This window comes from Ctenopharyngodon idella, chromosome 11 (genome assembly GCF_019924925.1).
Source record: "Ctenopharyngodon idella isolate HZGC_01 chromosome 11, HZGC01, whole genome shotgun sequence".
In the NCBI taxonomy this organism is placed as follows: domain Eukaryota; kingdom Metazoa; phylum Chordata; class Actinopteri; order Cypriniformes; family Xenocyprididae; genus Ctenopharyngodon; species Ctenopharyngodon idella.
Genome location: NC_067230.1, coordinates 28,578,859 through 28,604,551, shown reverse-complemented (window position 1 = coordinate 28,604,551; position 25,693 = coordinate 28,578,859). Strand labels below are relative to the sequence as shown.

Below are 25,693 nucleotides of genomic sequence, written 5' to 3'. Positions count from 1 at the left end.
AAATCCTGGAATGTTTTCCTCAAAAACCTTAATTTTTTTTGACTGAATAGTCGAAACTTCCTTTCAACTTCCTTTAGGTTCTTAGCAAAAAGTGCCCAACAAAGTGCACACAGAATATTTTCACATGTAAATTACTACAGTGTATTGTAGTAATTTGCAAAAATTGGGGGATCTTACTAAATCAGGGCCTTATTCTCATTATTTTACAGCTGTATGCACTCCTACCCCTCCTGTTCAATGCCTCCCGCTGGAGTTTAACTGTGTGAATGGTGACCAGGAAATGACCTAATTTCAGCCATATAGGACAGTTTCCCATCCCCAGATTAAGTCTGTGCGCTGAATTACACCGTCAAGGGCGACTCTTCACTGAAATACTATTTAATCTAGAAATAGGCATAATCTGTCTTGGAAACCCACCCATGGAGTTTTAATTAAATTTCATGGCAAACATAATACCATGAATACCTCTATTCACAAAAGCCAGGGGAGAGGTTTTATTAAAAGACAGCTAACCATGTCAGGTCTCTTCGCTTTAACCAATAACTGATTTTCCTTTGTTTAGAGGTGCTAGAGGTCAGGTAATATGGCTGCTGTAAAAAGCTGACACAAGCATATGCCGAGGCAGCAGACGCTGTCATGTGCCGCCCACATTGTCTGTGTCCGATGCTATAAGTGGGAGAAAGAGGACGTGGGGTTAAGTGTATGGCATGACGTTATTGTTAGCATGCTCAAACCGATGCGTATGTCATTTAGATGTGTGTGCATGAGAGAGCCAGTGAGAAAGAGTGTGCTAGTCAGCGTGTGACCAAATCATCACCTTTTGCAGCCAGGTGAAAGCGGACCAATCAATCTCCAGAGATCACCCCTCCCTCACACACACTCTCCAACGAGCCCGTCCCTGTGCTGTGACTGGACACGAGGACTTCTGCCGTTTGACCTTCAGCATGGTCAGCAGGGATCCTTCCCTATGCCGTTAAACTGAGATGAGGGCGCGTCACATCTATCTCTGTCAGCCGCCGGCATGCTAGCTATTCATCAGCAAGTGGCCGACAGCAGCATGAGAGAGTAGCGTGAGAACATGCTAACACACAAGCCCCTCCCACTTTAGAAGTCTTTCCAAATGTCTCTAATTAAAATAAGCAAACATGTCAATTTTAGCCCACCACATTTAAAAACCAAATCTATCGTGTCCGGCCAAAACGTAATTGCCGTGCCGGTGTTGCAAATCTCTTGCAATGCACGCAAAACAAATACATCAGAAAACCATTACATGTATATTCATGAAATTGCAGACCCTGGGATCGCTCCAATCGATAAGATTAACTAACAAGCAAATGCAAACAAAGCACTTTGTAATCCAGTCCAAACACAGCACATTACATCAGCTTTTTGTCCGCCATCCAAAATCAAATGACAAATTATATTGACACTGATGAGCACCTCCTCAACTGAACCCTGAGGGAAGAAAGTTCCTCTCTGCACCAATCAGAAACATCTAACATGCAAACAATGCACAACAGTGTAGCTTTACCAATAACAAACTACTTTTTCCAACAAGTAGCAGTATAACGTGACAAAACACTTAATCACTGTTTTTCAAGGCACATTTTATTACAGTGGAGCGAACTGAGACAAACATATTCCACTCTAAAATGTCTTTTCTTTTATAGTGATGAAAAGTGTAATTACTTCAATGAATCAGTTAATTGACATGTAAAATCAGCATTTTAAAAGGATTTCTGAAGGATTTAGTGACACTGAAAACTGAAATTCAGGAATAAATTACATTTTAAAATATATTATTTTAATTATTTTAAATTGAACATTTATTTTAATTTTAAAATAACATTTCACAACAGTTTTTCTGTATTTTTTAATCAAATGAATGCAGCCTTGTTAAGCATAAGAAACTTCTTTCAAAAACATAAAAAAACAAACAAAAAAAAACAAACGCAAACTTCGGAATGGTAGATGGCGAGTGTGTGAAAGTTAAAGGTATAATTCCCCCTAAAATGAAAATTAAGTCATTATTTACTCACCCTGGTGTTGCTCTAATGCCATATACCCTTCTTTCTTTTATGGACAAAAGGAGAATTTTTAAAACCTATAGACTAAACACGTAAATGATTGGCAAGAATGCATTAAAAGTCTTCTGTTTTCAGTTAAAAAGGTGTCATTTAAGCGACCCCTAAGTTATAATTAACGATTTTTACAGCAGAAGTGATTTAATCAAAAACTTACTCGATAACTTTTTCCTAGAGCTGCTGTAAAGCCAAAATAATCTCTGCCCATTAATTTTCCTATTATCACTGTGAAGCTGCTTTGAAACAATCTGTATTGTAAAAATCGCTATATAAATGAAGATGACTTGACTTAAAAAATGTCTTGCTCACGCTTGTCTATACAATGGCATTGAACAGCGACCACCATCAATCTTTTTAAAGACACTAAAGTATCACAGAATGATCCCGTGAGACACGTGTCGTATATATTCCAAGTGTTCTGTGGTTACAATAGAGTTTGGCGAAAAACAAACCGAAATGTAATGTATTATCAAGATTAATAAAAATGTGACATGATGGTGACTTTTTTTGGAAAGATTTAAGAACTTTAAGGCCCTGTTTACACCTGGTATTGAGATGTGTTTTGGTTGATCGGATCACATGTACACGAGAGATACACATACCCGTCTACACCTGGTGTTTTAATCCGTCTCTTTTGTCCACTTTCTGATTTCTTCGAGGGAAGGGTAAATGTATGGACTTCTTCAGAACTTTTGATTTAAAACTAAATAACCACGCACAATTAGCATGAACGTGACCGGAGACTACTGGAAAACATACAGAGCATCAGCTTTCGTTTCTGCTCTGACAGCCGCAAGACGGCGCTGAACACGGTAAGTGCATGTTAGAAACAGAAATGTTTAGAGAACATTGTGCTTAGTACATTTTTCATCTTCAAACCAAATTTATGGCTTTAGTTTAAAGTTTAAATCCCATGTGACTAGCGCACTTCCCATAATTTTTCACTTTAGGTTAGTAGGCGGAGAGTAGGCGGTCTTTCTTGTCCACTTTCGACCACATGAGAATTTACACCACGAACACAATCTGGTCGAATGTGTTTTTGATTACCTCTGGAAGTGGTCGAAAGTGGACAAGCTCAAAACATTTTACATCCCATTTACACCTGTATTTAGCGTCGTCCGCTTGTGATCCGATCGACCAAAAACACATACCAGGTGTAAACAGGGCCCAAGAAACCTTAATGCAGTTAGATACTCTTTGTTTAGTAGATTGTATTGCATCAACTACTTACAACACATTTCCAACTCTTCTCTAACACAGCTGTGGAAACCAGAATCTAAAAAAATCATGTCCTCATTTAAAATATTCATATTTACATATGGACACACATGTAGAGCAACCTAAATGTGCTGTGTTTAATGACAACAGTAGCTCATTACAAAAGCTGCCTGAAGTCTCCACTGAAATGCAGAAATTTAAACACGCTGTGCACATTTATGAAAGATTTAGGGGTTTGAGAATGTCTTTTTTAAGCTGCTCAGGCAAAGCAGTGTCATTGGCGTTGCTTTCGAACCATAAATCTTTCCTCTAATCAGATTTTTAAAAAGCAGCGCAACATTACATCATAAGCAAGCTTTTTTGCTCATTCCAAAAGTGCCGGAACGGTGGCTTCTGTTCTTACTGAAAACATGCAAATACCCAGAGACTGTAAGACTGAGCGTGCTTGTGTTTGCATACGCGCCTGCCTGTGTTCATTATGAGATGTTGTAAAGGACATTGTTATCCTGCAGGAGACAGTCAGACATAAAGTGCTGAGACACAGTGCTAAAAAAACAGCACACACTGCTCAAGATGAAGCACTTAAAAAACAGATTTTAACTCACGCTGGAAATAAGAATATTTACATTCTTTTTTTTACTGTTCCTCTCTCACTTTCAGCTCACAATATCGCCAGTTCCCAAGAGGCTACATTCAAATGACTAGAGTGATAATTTAGCCCAAATGTTACTTTGACAAAGTGTGCAATAAAAGCAAAGGGACTGGTTTGTGAGCGACGATCACAAGACGTATTTATTTTTAATTGCTACGTGTCCGTTGCTTAATTTGAGGCTGATAAAATGTTTCTTTTTAAAGGATGAGAAAGAAAGAAAACAAATGGAATTGCATTAAGTCTGGGTGGGAGGCGAAAGCAAATGTGAGCGCCGTGTGGATGTGGCAGAGGGGATTTTGCAGGCTAACAGAAGAATCGCAGCACTTGTAATCCGCTACATTAGACGCACTGTCAAGCCACTAATAAAAATAAGCCAGATATAGATCAAGCGCCCATGATTTATGACATTTTAAAGCCCTCTAAATCAAGCAGTAGATATGTTTCTGTCTCTAGGTTCCTGCTTCATATACAGTCCTGTTCATAGGCGTACATTCAAAGATTTTGCATGTAATGCTGGTAAATTGTAGATAATTAAAGCAAAGCAAAGTGTTTGAATTTAATATACCAAACATACATAAAAATCAATAACTGAAAATAAATAAAATCAATCAGTCACTAAAATATCTGCACTGTAAATGAACACTGCACACTAGACTGGATATTACCATACATTATCCACTTAGTATATTAGCAAAATCCTCAGTACTAACATAACTCGCATTACAAGCAAAAATCAAATTTACATGAAATTCAGAACACTTATCCATATGAGAACATTAAGAGCCCGACTGCTCTAATGTAAATGCAACTAAAAGTAATTGTCCGTTATTAGTCAGTTCACCAATTTTAAAATTCCCTGATATTTCCAGGTTTTCCATGGCAAGGCTATTCAGTGTGAGACGCCAAAATGAGGAGCCAAACCTTCTTGTTGCTTGTCACAATCATGGTTGATTTAGACAACGGCAAAAATGTGATTTAAAGCTTGTTTGTTTATCATTCTGTGCCTGATTATGCCCCAAATGTTGGTAATCTAACCATTGTGACAACAGCACCTGGTGAAAGAGAGCAGTTTAAGTCACAAAGCACTGAATGTTAAAGGCTGTTCTGTATTAACACAGTGGCTTGCAGCCTTTTCTTGACCTAACCAGAATTTAAAAGAAAGGCAGTAGAATAATTTAATAGCTATTAAACGGTAAACAGCAAGTCTGGCTCCGTCTGTGAAAATATATTATTTACCCCTGCAATTTTAGCCCTTCCAATGTGTTTAAAGCACTTGAAAGCGCAACTTTAAAACACTTGCCAATTGCTGCCCCTTAAGGACATTGTTTGAGCGCTCTCAGACTGACATTTGGATAATGAACAAAGGTGTACAACTAAAAAGAGGAGACTCCACAATCCAGAGCCCAGCGATTCACCAGGCCACTTGTAGTAACATCACATCTACACTAGAAGCATTGAAGTCGGACGTCACTAGCAACAGACCAATCAGCCTGTTAAGATCAAGGCACATTTTATTCAACAGTTAAATTGCTATGTACTAGGGGTTGAAGGAAATCACGTTGGAAAGGTCACACATGACTTGGTCGGAAGTAGTCAGAGAAACTCGGTCTCATTTTCTCCTCCAACTTAAAAATCGTCCGAAATCGTTGTTTTACCTTTTTTTGTAAAGGCCTTTAGACTTTGCATGTTCGGTTTGTAAACGCTTACTCGATACTTCCGCCTATGTCACACATTACCTTTCCAACATGATTACGTAATGCGTGGCGCATCGCCGAGCTAGTGCAAGACGAGCATTTGTGGTTAAAATGTATTTTTTTTTTAGGAAATGACTGATCGTTTTGCTAAATAAGACCCTTATTCCTCATCTGGGATCGCGTAGAGCCCTTTGAAGCTGCATTGAAACTGCAATTTGGACTTTCAACCAGTTGGTTGCCGTTGAAGTCCACTATATGGAGAAAAATTCTGGAATGTTTTCCTCAAAAACCTTAATTTCTTTTTGACTGAAGAAAGACATGAACATCGAGGATGACATGGGGGTGAGTAAATCAGGAAATTTTAATTCTGAAGTGAACTAATCCTTTAAATTGATCAAAAGTGACTATAAAGACATTTGCGTGTGTAACACAGAAAAAAAGCATCTAGTGTGGCCATGAATCAGCTGTGGGATGTGAGCTATAGGTGTGGCTCATTGCCTGGTGATCATTCAGCCTTTTAACCTGCACGGTCATGGACTGTGAGTGAGGTAGAGACCCTCCGGTCCTGCTCTGATAAGGCCCCTCTTTTTCTTCAACGCTCCATTGAGGACTAGAGCCTCCGCGGGCCCTTTTATCAGCCGTGTGAGGCAGCGGGAGGAGGGAGGTGAAGACAGAGGGTTTGACAAGCGTTGACCCCCATTGACAGGTGGCCAGATTGAGGGGCGAGATTAGCTCCACTCTCCAGCTGAAGGGAGGGCGAGCGAGACACATCAGCCAGGATGAACGACCATGCCGTGCCACAGTGTCATGCCTGGTAGCCCTAGAAACCTGGCAGGAGAATACATCACAACAAGAGGTTTGCAAGCAGGGACTAAAACCTACTTTAGCCCTATTTGGACAGGATTAGTTTAATATGAGGAGCTAATCATTTTCAAAACTTATCTGTTAATTTAATTGGACCTGTCCCTGTGCCAGAAAAGATTGAATTGACTTTCACTGTTTACTTAAAGGGTTAGTTCACCCAAAAATGAAAATTCTGTCATTTATTACTCACCCTCATGGCGTTCCAAACCCATAAGACCTTTGTTAATCTTCGGAACACAAATTAAGATATTTTTGTTGAAATCCGATGGCTCAGTGAGGCCTCCATAGCCAGCAATGACATTTCCTCTCTCAAGATCCATTAATGTACTAAAAACATATTTAAATCAGTTCATGTGAGTACAGTGGTTCAATATTAATATTATAAATAATATATTATAAAGCGACGAGAATATTTTTGGTGCGCCAAAAAAACAAAATAACGACTTATATAGTGATGGCCGATTTCAAAATACTGCTTCAGGAAGCTTCAGAGCGTTATGAATCAGCGTGTCGAATCATGATTCAAATCGCATGTCAAACCGCCAAACTGCTGAAATCACGTGACTTTGGCGCTCCGAACCACTGATTCGACACGCTGATTCATAACGCTCCGAAGCTTCCTGGCGCAGTGTTTTGAAATCGGCCATCACTATATAAGTCGTTATTTTGGGTTTTTTTGGCGTGCCAAAAATATTCTCGTCGCTTTATAATATTAATATTGAACCACTGTACTCACATGAACTGATTTAAATATGTTTTTAGTACATTAATGGATCTTGAGAGAGGAAATGTCATTGCTGGCTATGGAGGCCTCACTGAGCCATCGGATTTCAACAAAAATATCTTAATTTGTGTTCTGAAGATGAACAAAGGTCTTACGGGTGTGGAACGCCATGAGGGTGAGTAATAAATGACAGAATTTTCATTTTTGGGTGAACTAACCCTTTAATGCTCAGTAGAAATTGAGAATCTGCTCTCAACTATCAACATACATATTTATTTAATCTATAAACAACTGTTCAAAAGTTTGTGGACATTACCCCAGTCTTTCAGTGTCACATGATCCTTCAGAAATCATTCTAATATGCTGATTTGCTGCTCAAGAAACATTTTTAACATTTATCAATGTTAAAAACAGTTGTGCTGCTTCATATTTTTGTGGAAACTGTGATATATTTTTTTCAGGATTATTTGATGAATAGAAAGTTCAAAAGAATAGAATTTGAAATAGAAATATTTTGTAATATTATAAATGTCTTTAATGTCACTTTTGATCAATTTAACGCATCTTTGATAAATAAAAGTATTAAGTTCTTTAAAAACATCTTACTAGCCCAAAACTTTTGAAGGTTATACACACAAATATATTTATATAAATAAATATATACATCATTATAATTAAAAGAGACAAATAATATTGTACAACATGGACTGACTGAAATTTGAATTCATTTTGTCTAATAGTCCCAGCTATATTACATAAACATAATATTTCCTGTTCAATTACTTAGTATAGCTAAACAATTTTGTGACAGATCAGTTACATGAGACGGAAACGTGTAACTGCAGTAGGTTTGCGATTTCTATAGGTTCTCTCATCCTGTATGAATAGTCAATAGACATTACAGACGTCCACTAATTCCTTTACAGAAAGCTAATCCCATCTGAATAGAGCTTTTGAGAGCAGCTCCGTGGTTAGATCTCCTCCACTGTAAAAGAAGATGGATGTTACAGCTGGAGTCAATGCGATGAGGTTTGAGTCAATCTCTTGGCTATATTGATTTAAAATGATTTAAGAAAATACAGCAGGCTGTGTCAAATTTAATTTTCCAATATTGCTTTTCAGCGCAGTCTGATCATCCACGGCACGTGCCATTTAGAAGCGTTCTTAAGGTAATTAGTTTTGTTTCTTGCCGGGAAGGCTCCTTGACCTCATTGTCATAGTCGCCAGCATCAAATGGCTTACCAAAGAACAGAGCAGCAGAGCCTCTCGTCTGCAGCCAAAGACGTTTGAACTCGGCTCCGCCTCTCTATGGGAGGCGGATGAATCACGGACGTCAAGGCGTGCAACAAGTGCAGGCCGTTTTGTGCTTGGAAGATCTCCCGCCGTGCCAGGGCGTCTTTGATGATGTCTATCGCAAACTTCTCGAGCCTTACATAAAAGAGCTCATTTCATACAGGAGCCCGGCACCTGCTTGGAAAAGTACAAGACGCATTGAGTTCTACAGCAGTTTAAAGCTACACTTCTCTGAAGTACAACAGCCAACAACATCCCTTAAGTATCGCAGGAAAAAAACAACAACAGAAAGAATGGAAGAGAGGAACATCAAAGCCAGGAGCCCGACTTAAGTACGCTATTCATCATTCTCATTGTCATTGCAGGTGACGCTCTGCTGAGAAATGCAGTTAACACGAGAGCGAAGCTGTTGGACTGCCAGAACCGTGCATCAAATTTGCGAGCTCTCCGCAGTCACGGCTCAGGGCGTCTGAGTCATTATGCTCAGCGTAATTTGAAATTAATTTAACTTCTGCTTTAAAATACGTAGGACTTTCTGTCTTCTCCATGGTGTCGGCTAAATAATAGCTTAAGACTTTACTACACAATCATTTGAGTTGCCATTTTTCCCTGTGATTATTTGCAGGAAAATGAGAAGCGGAGGCCTGATTGAGAATTAAAATCTAATCGTGGAGCTCCAGCCTGGCCGTCGCTGATGAGCCGGTGGCTATGCATCACTGACATCAGCCCACTCCCCTGACTTCTATTACTCTAAAACACAAGCTCTGCTTATCTATTTCTATTACCCCTTAGCTGTCTTTTCCCTTTCTGACCTCCACTCCAACATTTTCTCCATGGTGCGAACGAGTCTGATTCTTCCATCTGAATCCTTCTAGATGCATCGCTCTTCATCAGACCTCTCTCTTCAAATTACTTTGAGTTACACATGCGGTTCTGTCTTCATACTGTAGATCTGTAAAAAAGCTTTAATTATGCATGATACTAAATTTATGAATGTCATTGCGCTAGACAGCAAAATATCAAACCAAGTGGCATATGCAAACAAATGATGCAAGAGCCTGTCTCAGAACAAACTTCTTTTCATGAAAAGTTTTGTTTGAAAAGTGTGCTTGGGCTAACTTTATTCAAAGTAAGTGCTGTACAATATAGTGCACATGAATTACCCATTGCAGGTGGAGCTGGGGAAGGTGGAGGGTTTCTGAAAGCGCGCTGCAACTGCTACAGCAAATGCTGACCAAGTGTTTGAAGGTTGAGCAGCGAGATTATTGGCTACTGATACATCAGCTGTGCCCTATAGAGAATGATGTGATTAAGTTAAGAACCTATCAGCCTGTGCAATCTAGAGTTTCATGACAGAACTTTTTATATATCATATCTATATAAAATATATAAACATATATATTTTGTAAATTATTTACCATTATATGTAATTTAAAAATAAAAATAAAAAAATAAGAAAAATAAGAAAATAAAAAAATAAATAATAATGGGTTTCCCACATAAACAGACATACAGCTAAGATATCGACCGGGTCTTTTTAGTCTGTTTAGAGAAGCAGAAGCGTGATAACCCTGATATAAGACAGGCACTGAGGATGCTCAGTACATTACAGCACATTTAAAGCACAATATCTATGCATGGATCGATGCATGTCAGGAAGAATGTGATTTACTAATGAACTGGTTTGGGCTGTTGTGAGAACTAGATCCTCTGGGTGTAAAGAGCTGATGTACTTTTGCTCGAAGGCCTAAGAGTGTAGATGAAGGCCTTCACTTGCTTTAATCATTTATAGGCGCACACAGATCATGATTGCGATGAGAACAGGCCTGTCTGTGATGGAGACAGGGAGATCCTCTAGTTGAAACAGAAGTCTTGTTGACTTGATCACACTGATTGACAGCTTATATTCCTCATGCATCCAAACATATAGCTCCCAATCTGAGGCAAATTAAAAAAGAAAGGTGCACCAGGTTATTTTATTTCACTGGCCAAATACAACAGTGGTCTTGGAATTTATACAGATGCAGTATCACACAAAAGCAAACATTGATTACTGATGGCATTGTAGAAAAACCGCAGGAATATTTGGAACGGCTCCTTTTGGTCAGAATGCAATCAAACCCAGTGGTCATATTCCTCTGATAACCACACTCTAAAAAATGCTGCGTTAGGTTTTTTTTTTTTTTTTTTTTTTTTTTAAACCCTAATGCTAGGTTCAGCCTGTTGGGTCATTTTATTGGGTTATTTTTAATACATTTTTTTTTTTTTCCCCAGGTGCTGGGTAGTTGTTCTTGGCTCAGTGTAACCTAATGTTGAGTAGTCTGTTCCAAACCGGTTAAAACTGGATACATTTGTCATATTTGTCATTTTGTGTTCGGTTCTGAGAGAAACTTCCTGAGTGGAATCTTCCTGAATGAAATTAAGGTTTGTGTTACATTGTATTCCTATCAAATTATTACTGTACAGATAGGACGTCTGTACATTTGACCTTTTTTTGTTTACATGTTGGTCGCAGCTAATGTCTGCTTGGAATGCTAGTCTTCTACAAACACAACATGCACCGGATCCACACTCAAAGCTAATGACACACCGGCGCCACCATTGACGTTTCACCTTCTGCAAAACAAATACGCAACCAGGGCTGAAACATGTTGCGACACCGCTGTCATATGTAACAAAGTTGCCATGCACTTCACGGACTATAATAGGAGCACTATTGTTCTAGTGCGCTGTGTGTTTGACGGGTTTAAACTTAAATGTCTGACAGACGAGATGGCACAAGGTAAAGCTGTTTTTGATGTAACTTTTCAAACATGAATATATAAGACTGTCATTTAATGAACTGGAGCTGCTCTTGCTGCTCCTGTTACACCCTAAAACGTTTACTAAATGTTTTTGAGTATTTTATATTGGTAAAAGACTGACTTGCTATTGAATAAAAAATATTGTATATGAACTGTTCCAGTACTAACAAATATAGGCTAACAGAGATTTTAGAGTGCATTTTTATTATTTAAAATGAAAAACCTTCAATGTCAGGTTGACTGACCCAGCACTATGTCAAAAAACAACCCAGCAAATGGGTTAAAGTATAAAACTGGGTCAAAATAGCCCAACATGTTTTCTGTAAAACATTTACTCAGTACTGGGTTGCCGATAATTATTTTTCATAATCATTTTAATTCTATGAGAATAAGGAAGTCCACACTACAACTATAGCGATAACAACACAAAATAACAATATCATTGGAATCACTTTCAGAACTATTTTTTTCCCAGCTGATCACTGATTAAAAACATTAGGAGCCAATCAAATCAGCATCCACTCAACTTTAAAGAGCTTGCATATTTAAACCAGCCGACGACATAACTGTGTGCATGCTAATAATAAACAGAACATAATCGTCCTTTGATGTGGATGCTAATATAGTTATCGTTGTTGGTGTGAACGTACCTTTACCATTTCAAATATGGTTATGCATGACAAAATTGCTTGTTTAAATAATGGCAATGTAATATAAAACTGCATAACATCTGGAGGTCGTCATGAGGGTTTGTGCGGAGCCACTACATTATGTTGGTCTTGTTAGTGTTTATTCAAGGTTACTGTAGCAGAACCACTAATGGCCTATTCATTAACACAACAAATCATCTTTAATTCTGACCAGGGAGCAGACTAGTTAGGAAAGACTTGTATTCACCCCTACATTACTTAATATGGAATGCTGAGTCAATGTGGATTGACTTTACAACTACATCTCCCAGAATGCCCTTCTGTCGTTCCCCTGGGGGAGGGTTAATGGAGGTGCTCATTAACCTTGGGGAGTTGCTTTAAATGCCAATAGTTTTAGCTGACACCACAAAAGAGCAGCAAAAAAAGGGTCTCTCCTTTCCCCGGCGCATGCAAATCACTTTCTCAAAAGGAAATTACTTCCCGAGGGCTGAGCGCTATTAATCTAAATTCTGTGGTCGTCAAATTGTTGCACATAATAATATATAAGGAACGGCTCATGATGTTTATCTCCTCTGACATTCCATTCTAGGATGAAAACATGTTTTTCAGCCTCTGTTTCCTCAAGTACATCAAATGACGGTTTTCTTGAGTAGTAATGCATTTCCTGTTTACCGCCACGATGACGGCAAGGGTGATTCTGAATCTTTGTGCGTTTGCGTCTCACTTAAAAAGTTCAATTTTCAAACACTTCCCAATCACACTTGCTTAAAAGCTCCACTTATTTAAACCGCTCTCCGTCTATTCAATCAGACACACATACATTACTCTAATGTAAATTATACATCACAAGCAGACCGTAATAGAACGGAGATTCCTGACATGGAGATAATTTGTCTGGAATTCCATGGAGAACCTACTCAGCCCATTCTCTCCGCACAGACGTGCATCACCATGAGCGCTGTTTAAATTAAAGTGCCAGGGAGACATGGATGGTTAAATTATATATTACATGCCACTGTTGTGTACTCTACCAGAGTAATGAGCCACTGCACTCACTGCTTTATGGTGCAATGGATGAGACCGCTATAATGGCTGCTGATGTAGCATCCATGTGTAGTACATGCAATATAATATGGTTTCTACATGATGTAAAGCTAAAAAAATTTAAATTAAGGTGGTTACTGTAAAATCATATTGCTAGCAAACGATCAACAGGCTTGCATGACAGAATTATCCTTAGATAAAAGTAGGAATGCAAAATATATATTGTTGAGTATTTTTATTGATCTGTACTATATTTTCAGATTTAGATAATCTAGAGCTAACTTAAAGGGACAGCAATAGATCATGACAGCTATTTAACCCTTTAGGAGCACCATTTCTTGAAAAACGCTTAACCTACATAGTGTGTTTTAAACTGTATCTATTTTTTTTTTAAATATTTTTAGAGTCATTTATCGGTTATAATCCATAACATAATAAGGCAACTGTTTACAATAAGGTTTACAATAGCTAATGCATTAGATCGGGCAGACCAAACAGTAAGTCACAGAGACTTGAAACTTTGAGGGTTTGTAGTACCCACCCCCTCTGCAACGTCACCAAAGCTCACTCCAATCGCCTGATGGTGGCGCTACAGCGTTCAAAAGTACGTAATGGCTTATAACTCCTAAAACGCCTTATTTCATTGAATATACACTTATATCACAAGTGTCTTATATCATTGAAATCCTTGGCTCAAGGTGGACAAAACGCAGAAAGGCAGAAAATCACTAGTTTTTCGCACCACCTGGAACCAAACCAGTGCAGAAAGATTCTCTAGAGTCTGATAATAATTATTGCAAAACAAGTCAAAATTTCGATTCACTTCCAAAACGTTTGAAGTACATCTATGTATGGGCTCAATCTGTGATCGTGTGAAAAAGGACGCAGCGACTGGCCACTTAATCGTGCTATAAAATAAAATATAAAAAAACCCACGAAAATGGCTATAGTTAAGCAACAGTCAGTCCGATTGACTTGAAAACTGGCATGCGGTGTCTTTGTCCAAGGTGTGGCAATATTCTACGAGAACATTAGAGTATCTAGAAAAACACGGCCGCTGTCGGCCAATAACTTTCGAGCAGCTGTCAGACAAGACTAATGGAGGCCGATTGGAACAAAACTCGCTGGGCCTGTTTGACTCACGGCCCTAGAGGCCTGTGAGAAATATGAAAGAAATAGTTTTTCACATGAGTAAAGGATTGTATATTTAGTGATTTTTTGCACATGCCCACGACATTCATACCATATGGTAGAACATATGCCAACTTTGCCTCTAGGACTACCGCTGTCTATCGAGTCTGTTCATTAAATATCGGAGATTATTTTAAAAAATCTACTTTCGCGAACTAGTCCTATGTTTTTTGCTCTACCTTGATAACTGTTAAAAAGCTTTAAAACATATTTTCCCTTAGTAAATTGCTGGTTTTGGCTGTAAATGGTCTTTTCCATCTATGATCTAGGTGCTTACAGGCTTGCTAAATAAAACATAACACCTTTTCACGCATGTGCTTGAAAGGCCTTAAAGCGCTTGAACCCCATTAATTGTTGCTTGCGGCTACATTTAATTTTGTTTTTATGCATTATTATATCATAAAGAAATATTATTATATTATACATTACATTATAATTATACATTAACCTAGATTTTAAAAAAATGCTGTAAAAGTATTTTTTATTGTTAGTTCATGATGCCTAATACTTTAGCTAATGTTAAAGATTTAAACCTTGTTGTAAAGTGTTATAAAAATAATTATAAGTATCAGGCAGAATTTCAATCAGTGCATCTGCAATAAAACCTTTTTATCAAAGACATCTTGGTAGCATAATATTACTAGCTAATGATCAACAAGCAAGTGACAATGTGAAGAACTTGTGTTATCTATCCCAGAATGAACTGTACCTCTGTGGAGTTTCTTTCAGTTAACTGAACACAAAGTGCCTTTCCAAACCACAGGGAAGCCACGGCACAGTGGGAATCTTGGCAAACATTTAAAGGTCTTTTCTTTTCATTACTTATCAGGCTGTTATCACATTAGGCCTTTGGTTGGGAAACTCTAGATAGCTGATCGCTATCTGTAGACCGTTAGCGAGTAAACGCCAACATTTTGCTGCGTTGGCACATGGCACAAGTTTAAAGGTTTGCCAGCGATTACAGTGGCAATCTCTTTGCCCCATCAGGTCTGAAAATTAAAACAGAGGAAGGGAAATTGGATTTCCAACATCTCAAATCAGCAGGAGCATCCTCCCTTTTGTCTTAAGGACATTAGCCAACGAGCCCCTCCTCTCAAAACGAAACATCCATTAATAACATGGGTGAATGGACTGGCACAGGACCCAAGACTGAACGGAGAGAAAGAAACAGGGACAGAAAGCATAAGAAACTCAGAGAAGCCACCCTTCCCATGCCTCACTTTATAGAACATCTATAATCCTTTGCATGATGACCAGTGTGGACAGCAGAATCTCTTCCCTGAGGCATGATGATTAATGTACAGCCGAACAGGCCACGGAAGATGATAGAAGAGTTTGCTGAAGAAACAGACTTGACAGAGGAACCCTGGGAGATGGATTGTGGTAGACGTGTGATTCTTCCCGAGCAGACCACAGTCTGTATTTCTCTGTTCTCTGTACTCGGAGCCCCCCGGGTGATGTCAGTCAGCTCTTCTTTTCCCTTTCTCATTGTCGCTAATTTTGGGTGACGTTGATGCTTCTCGCACAGCTTGGAATGCGGTTTGTCACTCTAATGAAGTGCTTGGTGGGAAAAGCACCTCTGGTCTGATCTCTCAAGGTGACAGAGACGTGAGAAGCCGTTCTGCAAACAGCCTCTCCTCAGAGAGAATCATCACAATGTATGCGCACGTATGCATGAAAATGGAAAATGCATTTGTTTGCAGCTTCACAGGAGAAATCCCAAAACTCTCGATACTTCATCAAAGCTGGATGAAAAATGTCCTGCCAGTGCAGTCGCACTGCTTTCATGACAACCAACAACAACTGCATCAAAACATGCTAATAACTAATTAACTTCACGCAAGAAAAAGGCACACTGGAGCAACCAGATTTGGACAAGATTCAGAACTGAAGAATTTGCTCCTACACCACACAGGAAATTGAACTGGAATAACAGAAACTGAGAACTGAACACAAGTAATACATTTTGGGAAATCAAGGACCAGATTTACTAATCAGGGCAAATTAGCGTGAGAGTGTAATTCCAAAAAAGTGCAATTCTTGGAAAAAAGCTTGGAAAAAATTCCAAGAAAGTCTACCGACAAAGCAAATTAAAGAATACAGACGAAGCCAGATCATTTCCATAATGACCAACGCAATCTATCAAGAGCAGCGCAGATTAGTGTCTGGTTTAGGACATGCTCTTTTTGAGGTGGTAAATAATGGCGCAAATACCAGTAAATTGACAAACTTTAGTAAATCACCTTGATTCATTTAAATACTCTCCTCCCATAAATTTTGAGTCTGAAAGGGAAAATCCTACAAATGCATATGCAATAAGATCAACCGCAAAAATAACCATGTCCACACCTTTTCAGTGCTATTTTTTCACTGCGTGTCATTAGTAAATCCTGACAGTAGTTTTTTTTTTATGCAAAAGGAGGGTTTGAGATGGCACAATGTGATATTTGCACATTTGCGAATGTGATATTGCTTTTATACAACAGTTTAAAAAACAAAAAAGTACATATTGAGTAACTTACATAATATACAAAATATTATCATTTACTTTGTCTGTTTGAGCTCCATAAATTAAAACAGATCCAAAAAGCAGATCCAAAACACAATAGTGAAGCTCCCGAATGAATCAGTGGTTTTAAATGAATCAAAAGGATTCAATGACTCAATCAGAAAGAAAGTTTCTGAATGAGTCAGTATTTTGAACAAATCATTTGACTAAATTATTCAATGACTCAGTCAAATTTCTTTCCTGAATTAATCAGTCTTTCTTTTTTTTTTTTTACTTTCAAGGCTGTCAAGACAACAATCGAAGTTAGCCTTGACAAACACAAAACTGCAGTTGAATTTCTTCGACTTCCAATTCCTTTTAACAATCAACTTCAATTACGCATCCTGATTACTACTTCAATTCAAATTCTTGATTCAGTTCGGAACACTGCATAGAATGTAGAAGAGAACCGGCTTCGTTCAATCCACCTCTTCGGGTCGAGATTCCCAAGGGCCATAAATCTGCCACAAGAGGTTGATCTCCATGTTCGTTTGTTGGCCAGCCATGTGTGAAAATGTTAATGAGGGTTATTATAATCCAGAAGATGCTCACGTTTTGCAAACTCCTCTGCTTTTCTGCTTACACACAACTATTGGGTGGCATCAATCCTCAACCGTTGTTGTGCTAATAATAGATCTAATTGCTGGAGTGGCTCTGATACGTCTACACACCTCTCTCTCCTCTTGATTTTTAAATGGACAGACAGAAGCTTGTGCCAGGGAAAATCCTAGTAAAATTGTGAGTATATAAAATAGTTGCCTGGCTTCAGATCATGTGTCACCCAAAAACATTCACTAAGAAGTGACTCATTCTCAAGCTTACATAATCCACAAATACTCAGAATTAAAAGAAAACGTTTAGCAGTCGTTGTATGTGTCATTGATTTGTTTCTAAACTTGAAAATGGAGGGGTTTTTTTTTCCCATCAATGCTTTCTTGGTCTTGCTAGATAAAGATTTTCAGAATCTCACTTTGATCTCCACCTAGGATTAGCTCTCCTCTGGATTTATGCACACCGGGAAATACTCTCACGCACACACACCGTCTTCTCTACGTTGTCTTTTTCTACACTGTTCTTTCAGTGCCGATATTATCAGCCGTACCTTTAAAAAAAAAAGTGCACAGACAAGCAACACTTAGCTTCCTCCACTCTCGACCTAAAACTAAACAGCAGAATAATTACTGCCGCTGAATAATACATGCCGCATTGCAAAGCAATCAACATGCCAAAAAACGGGCCCCGGTTTAGTGCCGAGTGGCAGAGAATTCTGGGGGATATGAAGGCTTCAGTCGATACAGTAATAAAGTCAGGTGAAGGTGTGTAGGCTTTCTGCATTCCTCCTACTCTCTTCCTCTCTCGCTCTCCACTGTTTCCTCATTCCACACTTTTACAGACTCCTTCCTTCCTTCCACCACCTTTTTATTTCTTTCATCCCAAAATTCTATTTCACCACCATAACCAGACTTCCCGCTTCTCTTTTACAAGAAACTGATGAATCTAATTATTTTTTTTACAATTCGCAGGTGTCTAGGTGTGCACCATATTTCTGATAAATCTGCTAACCAGGTTTCCCAGCGAAACCTGTTGGAGTGCTCTCTTTCTTTTGACGAGAGCCATAACAAGAGTCCTTGCACAAGAGGTGTGTTAACCCGAGGATCCACATTCTTTCCAATTATGCTTTCCCAGGCAGCACAGCGTGGCCTTCAATTCTGTGGCACTTACCCACTGCTAGACTTCAAAGGAACGGCGGCATGCAAAATGAACACTGCTGTGCAAAATGTACAAATGCTGGCACAAACGGACGACCGCCCTGCGCACCTCGCCCAAAGTGCAGTCGTGTCGCATGTTCTCATCAAACTCCGCTCTAGAAAATAATTTAAATCCTTTCAGTTTGATAGACATGATCACATTGCATTATGCAAAAGTACACTGCAAACATAATCCTTATCCAGGGATTACTTCAGGAATTCGTCACAATCCTCCAAACTTTCTGTGATAGCTAGTTATCCTTAAGAAGCTTGCTAAATGCCGAGATAGATTTGGGGGCGGGATCAGAAAGTTTAAAGAAACATAAGCTGAAATCTATTAATCTATTTTGTCACAGACAATTTTATGGCCAGAACAAGGTACTCAGATGACTTTATCTAGTCAATTTTTGAAGTCAGCATAAATGTATCGTCCAATATTTACGATATCCCACAATACTGTGCGTGCAGTTTGTGGACAGAATAAAAATGGAAGAAAGCAAATGTATTTCAATTTTCTTTTTTTTTCTTTTTTTTTTTTTTTGAGTTTTTTTAGAGACTGCCTATTAAAAAATATTAAATATAATTAATGTTGAAATAACAAAATGTATTGATACCAGTAAGTCACTACTCTGTTTGGTACTGGAGTGCCATCACTGTGGTAGACAGTCAAGCCAAAAAGTACTTTCAATATATATTGCAAACTTTTGATTTGTTTGACTTTTGAATTGTGTTGATAATTTATAAATATGTGTGCATGCCAATTACAATAATTACAGTAATCTCCATTAAAGGATTAGTTCACTTTCAAATTAAAATTTTCTGATAATTTACTCACCCTCATGTCATCCAAGATGTTCATGTCTTTCTTTCTTCAGTCGAAAAGAAATTAAGGTTTTTGAGGAAAACATTACATGACTTTTGTCCATATAGTGGACTTCAACAGTTACCAGTGGGTTGAAGGTCCAAATTGCAACGGAGTGCAATGGTTTCAGTGCAGCTTCAAAGGGCTCTACATGATCCCAGCTGAGGGATAAGTGTCTTATCTAGCGAAACGATCTGTCATTTTCTAAAAAAGATAAAAATATATATACTTTTTAACCTCTCGTTAAATGCTCGTCTTGCACTAGCTCTCTTCTTCTTCTTCTTATAGAATTTCGGCAGTGTAGACGCTGCTAAGTGTATTACTGCCCTCCACAGGTCAAAGTTTGAACTAAATTTCTTATACCATATACTAGAGCAAGTATATAAGAATTAGTTCAAACTTTGACCTGTGGAGGGCAGTAATACACTTAGCAGCATCTACACTGCCGGATTTCTACAAGAATAATAAGAAGAGAGCTAGTGCAAGACGAGCATTTGTGGTTATTCCTCGTCTGGGATCATGTAGAGCCCTTTGAAGCTGCACTGAAACTACAATTTGGACCTTCAACCTGTTGAACCCTGTTGAAGTCCACTATATGAAGAAAAATCCTGGGATGTTTTCCTCAAAAACCTTAATTTCTTTTCGAAGTAAATTATCAGGAAGTTTTAATTTGAAAGTGAACTAATCCTTTAAGAGCCAAAAAATGGTGATCCATGGAACTTGCTTGTAAACAAAAGTTGTTAGCATATAATGTCTCTAAAAAGAGTTTGAACAATCAAGAATAAAATGTAACAAGGATTTTCAATGGCTTTTTACTAACTGTAAAAAGAGACGATCATGACTGATCAAACAAGTTACCCAAACATCTGCCATTGGTCGGAAAAGCTGATAGCTCCGCCCCCAAACTCATGTCATTGGTTGAGTCAATGCTGCTGCTGGGCTTGTTGGTATTCTGGGCTAGTCAACCAGGGGAAACAGCATATAAATGCAAATTAAACAGAGAAACTATTTTAACATTAAAAAATGACATCTGTTTTTGCTGTGGTATTAAAATTGTTATTGACTACTAAAATTTTCTACAGAGTGAGCCCATTTGCCATCTTTATTTTTGAGGGAGGAAGTTAAAAAGAAAAAAAAAAGCTTCCTTTATGGATGATAAAAAAGGAGGCAGTTGAAAGAAACATTCAGATGTGAACCCCATAGCCGGGGTGATTGTTTGCAGAGTCACTGAGCTACAGTGATCTGGTCTTTGTTTTGCTTTTCACTCCTTGTTGTTTGTGGCGGCTCACGTTTTTTTCCCTCCTGTGTGCTAATGAGTTTTCCCTCTCTCTCCAGATGCAACCGTGCATTTGAGAGAGTGTGTGCGTCGCAGCTTGTATATGTGTGTTTCTCTTCGTATGCGTCGAACCGCTTGTTGTGTTTGCAGCGTGAAATGATTTGGCATTCTAACAGTGCGCCTCCATCTCTCGCTCTCTCCTGGTTCTTGCTCTATCAGTGTCTGCCAAGGTTTTGTGACAGCTCGGAGAAGCCTAGTCAAACACAATTTTCTCATTCATCTTCCTGTCATTACCATATTTTAATTACTTTTTTTTAAAGAGGGCCCAGGAGTTAAATAAATCAACAGAAAAAAAAAAAAAAAAAAGATGTAACACAGGGGGTTATTCACCAGGTTTGTTGTTTCTAAGGTATAATTGTAGGACAATGAAAACCAGACTCATACAGAACGCAATGAGTGAGCGAAGCTGCGCTGGAAGACAGCAGCGTTTAGATATAATGGCTTGGAATGGCTGGCGTGACTTCAAGGAATGGAGAGAATACTCGTCCTGTGATCCCTCAGAGGGGTCAATTGGATTTTATTATCCATAACATTCCGTGCACCTCATTTGACAATCCACTCATGGGGTCAAACCCACTCTCCCTGCCTAATGGAAACAGTCATCGGTAATGAGTAAAGCGGTTTAATAACAAGCTTTATATTAATGCTGGGCCTAATGAATGAGCGCTGAAGCCTTTTCCCCGCTGATTACTAACTGATTACTGGGATAGTACTGTGCCAACATCGTTAATGTCTGAATAGCGAATTTCTCCGCAAATGGCTATAACACAAGCTCGACATCCTGTGTGCCGGAAATAAAGAAGCAAAATGTAGACTTTGGTAGGATATCAACACAGTAATGAGGTAAAAAACACCAGCCTCAGATAACTGATATAGTGGTAACATCATGCCTGGTTCACTTGATCAAACTACCAAAATCAGTTGGTCAGATGGTGGATGGATTTTCATAGTACGGAACATTGTTAATAACAATAAAAATAATTATTAGTATTAGTATTATTAGTATTGTTATTAATAAATAGCTATTGTTCTTATTATTATTAAACTATAATAGCCTAATATATAACATAAATAATACATATTACAATAAACATTAACAATGACAATCAAATTAATATTAATTAATAATATTACTAACAATACATTATTATTATTGTTGCTGTTATTTTTGTTAATAATAATACTACATATTATTAATAAAAGGATTGAATGAACAAACAAAGATGGTATCATAAGTTTATATGTGTCCCAATTTGCGTACTTATGCACTATTTTATGCTGTTTTGTAGTATAAATAGTGCAAGTAGTGTGTTCACACTGAAAATTCCAAAAAGAAAAAGTGCACTTTAAATACCCGGATGATGCACTTAATTAACTGAAAAAAAAGAGTGGAATTTTGGACACTACATGCATTTAACTGTCACAGCTTTAATTATGTAGCGGAGGGGAAGGGGCTGTCAGACTTTTGATGTTGAATAACAAAATAACCTTCATACACTACACGGTTGAGTAAATAGTGCATAAGTACACAATGCAAACCCTAACGCTCAAAATAATTAATTGGTTTGAGTAGGGCAAACTTAAATTAAACAAATTAGTTCAATCAAATTAACTTTTATGAGTATTTAGAACTTTCTTTTTCTTTTGAGTTCATGAAACGGACACATTTTAAGTCTGAATTGTTTCATTGTTTTGAGTATTATGAACTTGTTTCTTTTAATTTAGACAAACTAAAATTTACCTGAAACTGGGCTAGGATTTCTATTTTCCAGCATGTTTTGTTATGACACTCGAAAGGGAGAATAAATACTAAAATTAAGTGTTTTTTTTGTTTTGTTTTTTTGTGCAAGATTAAATGTTAAGTGGGAGATTTAGTGGTGTTTAATGTTTAGCTATGCTAATTTAGAAGAGTTTCTGTTATGTTGGGTTTTTGGGAGGGTTACCATCAAGGCATAAATGTTCTATAGTGCCGTACTCTTTCAGCAATTGCTATGCTATGCTAATGTTATCAAAGCATTGTTATCAATTAGTATTTGCTGAATTAGCTAGTTATAGCTAGCTAAATTTCCACTACTAAAAATATAAGATGAGATTACATGATAATTTTAAGTTTAATGTATGAATTAACTTGCTCAAAAATTTCAAGTTAAGAGCAATTAAAATGTTTGAGTACAAAATTGAAATCTGCTAGTTCAGCTTACTTAAACTGAAATTCTTAATTCTTAAAAAAAAAATGATGTAACTGATTACCTCAAATTTTTTGAGTTTTGCCAACTAATTCTGGTTTACAGTGCACAGTGTATAAGTGCATAGTGTATAGTGCGTCGTTTGGTCTAATCTTTCTTTTTTTTTTTGGTACTTGTACACCATGCAATCCTAGCACAACACAGCACTGCTACCATCATCGAGTTCTCCTGCATGCAAAAATATCAACAGCAGCCCTATTTGTAGAGGCCGTGCTCAGAGACCTTCTCCACTAGTGTCACTTCCCCATTGTTTGCCGGCCTTGACAACACTTGACTTGGCCTTTTCGACAGAACAGGCAGAAACGGGGGCCTGACGATGAATCATGGATCTGTACCTGTTAAGAGCTCCCATGTCTGGCCATCATATTAAAAGTGCCGACGAGAAAAGGTCACAGATAGGGGCTGAGATGAGTTATGATACAAGAGCTGATTCACAGATGATTCAACTCCCGGTCACAATTATAGCATGTCAGCATGACACACACACTCACACTCACACACACAAACTCACACACAAAATAAGCTGACAGCCTTTAACAACAAGCGAAGAGCATGTTCCGGAAACTCACGAGTGGCTAATTTTCTCTGAATGACAGGAAAAGACAACGTTAGATATGAACAGCCATGGCTTCATGCAGCATACAGAGACTTTTCTATGTTGACTGTGTGAGTTTATTTAATGAACCAAACAACAGCTTTACATAAATGTCAGTTCACAAGCTGTGTGATGGTTTAAAGATTTTACTGCTGTTATTATTATCATTAAGGCAACCATCACTAGAACTATTGCTCAGACTATAAACCTACAGTGTGTATTAATTAAACTCATACACCATGATTAGTTACATGGACATGAATCAACACCCTAGCAACTACCTCATAGTAACTCACTAAAAACCACTTAGAAATGCCTTAGAAACCACATAACAATGTCTTAGCAACTATAACCTACAGTAGCAACCCCTTAAAGACTACAAACAACTTTTAATACTGCATAGGAACCCCCTACCAACCACCAAGAATACTTTAGTAACTGCATAGTTTAGTCCTAGCTCTGGCCCAGAATATCCTTGCTACTGCATAGCAACACCTTAACGTCCACCCAGAATACCCTAAAAACCGCATTGCAACTAAAAACCTTAGAGAATACTTTAGCTGCATACAACAACCTAGGAAATACCCAAAATACCCTATCAACCTCATAGCAACACCCTAGCAACCACCCATAATACCCTAACCACAGTCATCCCATTTTCAACACAGAAGTGGCATGTTTTGCATGCACAATCACTTTCCTGCAGAAAATGTAAAAAAAAAAAAAAAAAAAAAAAAAAAAATCTAGATATTATTCAAGGTAGCAGTAGAGGGGATTTGTATTATTTCACATATTTGGGTGGAGTTATATAAAAAAAATCTGTCTGGGTACAAAAAAAGAAATTTTGGGCCTTATCATACACCCGGCGCAATGTGACGCCAGGTGCGACGCAAGTGTTTTTTGCTAGTTTCAGCCTGACACAGTTATCTTTTTCATGTCCAGCGCCCACGTTGTTTAAATAGCAAATTCATTTGCACCCATCTGTTCGCCCATGGGCGTGCTGGTTTGAAAAAAAGAGGTGTGTTCAGGCGCATTGTTGGCGTGTTGCTATTTTGAGGCAACTGAAAATGACTGCGTCATTGACTTTAGACCAGGTATTTGTTGGTCAATGGCGCAGTCATTTTCAGTTGCCTCAAAATAGCAACACGCCAACAATGCGCCTGAACACACCTCTTTTTTTCAGACCAGCATTTGTATTTGTTTTGTTATTTAAAGGGCGTGTTAGTAATATGTGCCTATAGGCGGATGAACAACATGCTTGTTACACACACAGGGACGCGCAGCACCACACAAACATTCCAAATATTAAAAATAAAAGGCTTACAATGTAAAAGATTATTATTGTGTACATAAAGATAAAAATGCCTACTTGTCATAAGAGATAGTCATTGCATGTATCAGAATTACCTATTTGCAGTAATGACAAATGAAATTGGCTAATTATTTGACCAATCTTGGCAACACACACATGTATTTAAACTGACTCATCAGGTTGAGGATGTCGATATTCCGCCATGTAAATAGCGAATCCACCATGGTGCAAGCACACCTGGCTTTTAAAGGGAATGGGAGATGAAACTCTGATTGGTTTATTGCAGGTTTCACCCAAAACACACCCATTACTCATTAAAAGACTAGGTACAACCTTTTTGGACCATGCGCCTGGTGCGCTGACCATTTTCTCCGTTGTTAAACTAGCAAAAGTGGATTCTGACACACTCTAAGTGCACCAGCTTTGATCGTTAAAATAGGGCTCTTTGTCTGTAAGACATCCGTGAGATTATTTCCACTGTAACATATTTGGAAGTTTACTATTAACTTAACAAATAATGTTAATGCTACACCAAAATATGTCTGTTGTTCATCAGTAAAATCAGTAAACAGAAGAAAAAACTAAACATGCCCATGCAGACAAACCACCGAACGATGATGTAAGTGTCAGAGTTTGCAAAAGCGCTGTCAGTGTGTACATAGCTATTAGGCTCACACTTAAGCAGAAGTGTGGAGAAAGCTCTCACGCTAATGCACACATTCACGAAGCCGGTTGAGGTGAGAAATTGCTCACATCACAATTTCGCAATAGGGGATTCCTTTAAAAGTCTTTCCCCCCCTTTTTTCTCCTATCAATCAGATAGCGTTA

General features: G+C 38.1%; 1 protein-coding gene across 13 annotated transcripts in view; it reads right to left on the bottom strand.

Moving 5' to 3' along the window:
- camta1b (calmodulin binding transcription activator 1b) overlaps positions 1-25,693 on the bottom strand; it is a 306,867-nt gene that overhangs the window by 180,733 nt on the left and 100,441 nt on the right. The gene's annotated exons all lie outside the window — the stretch shown is intronic.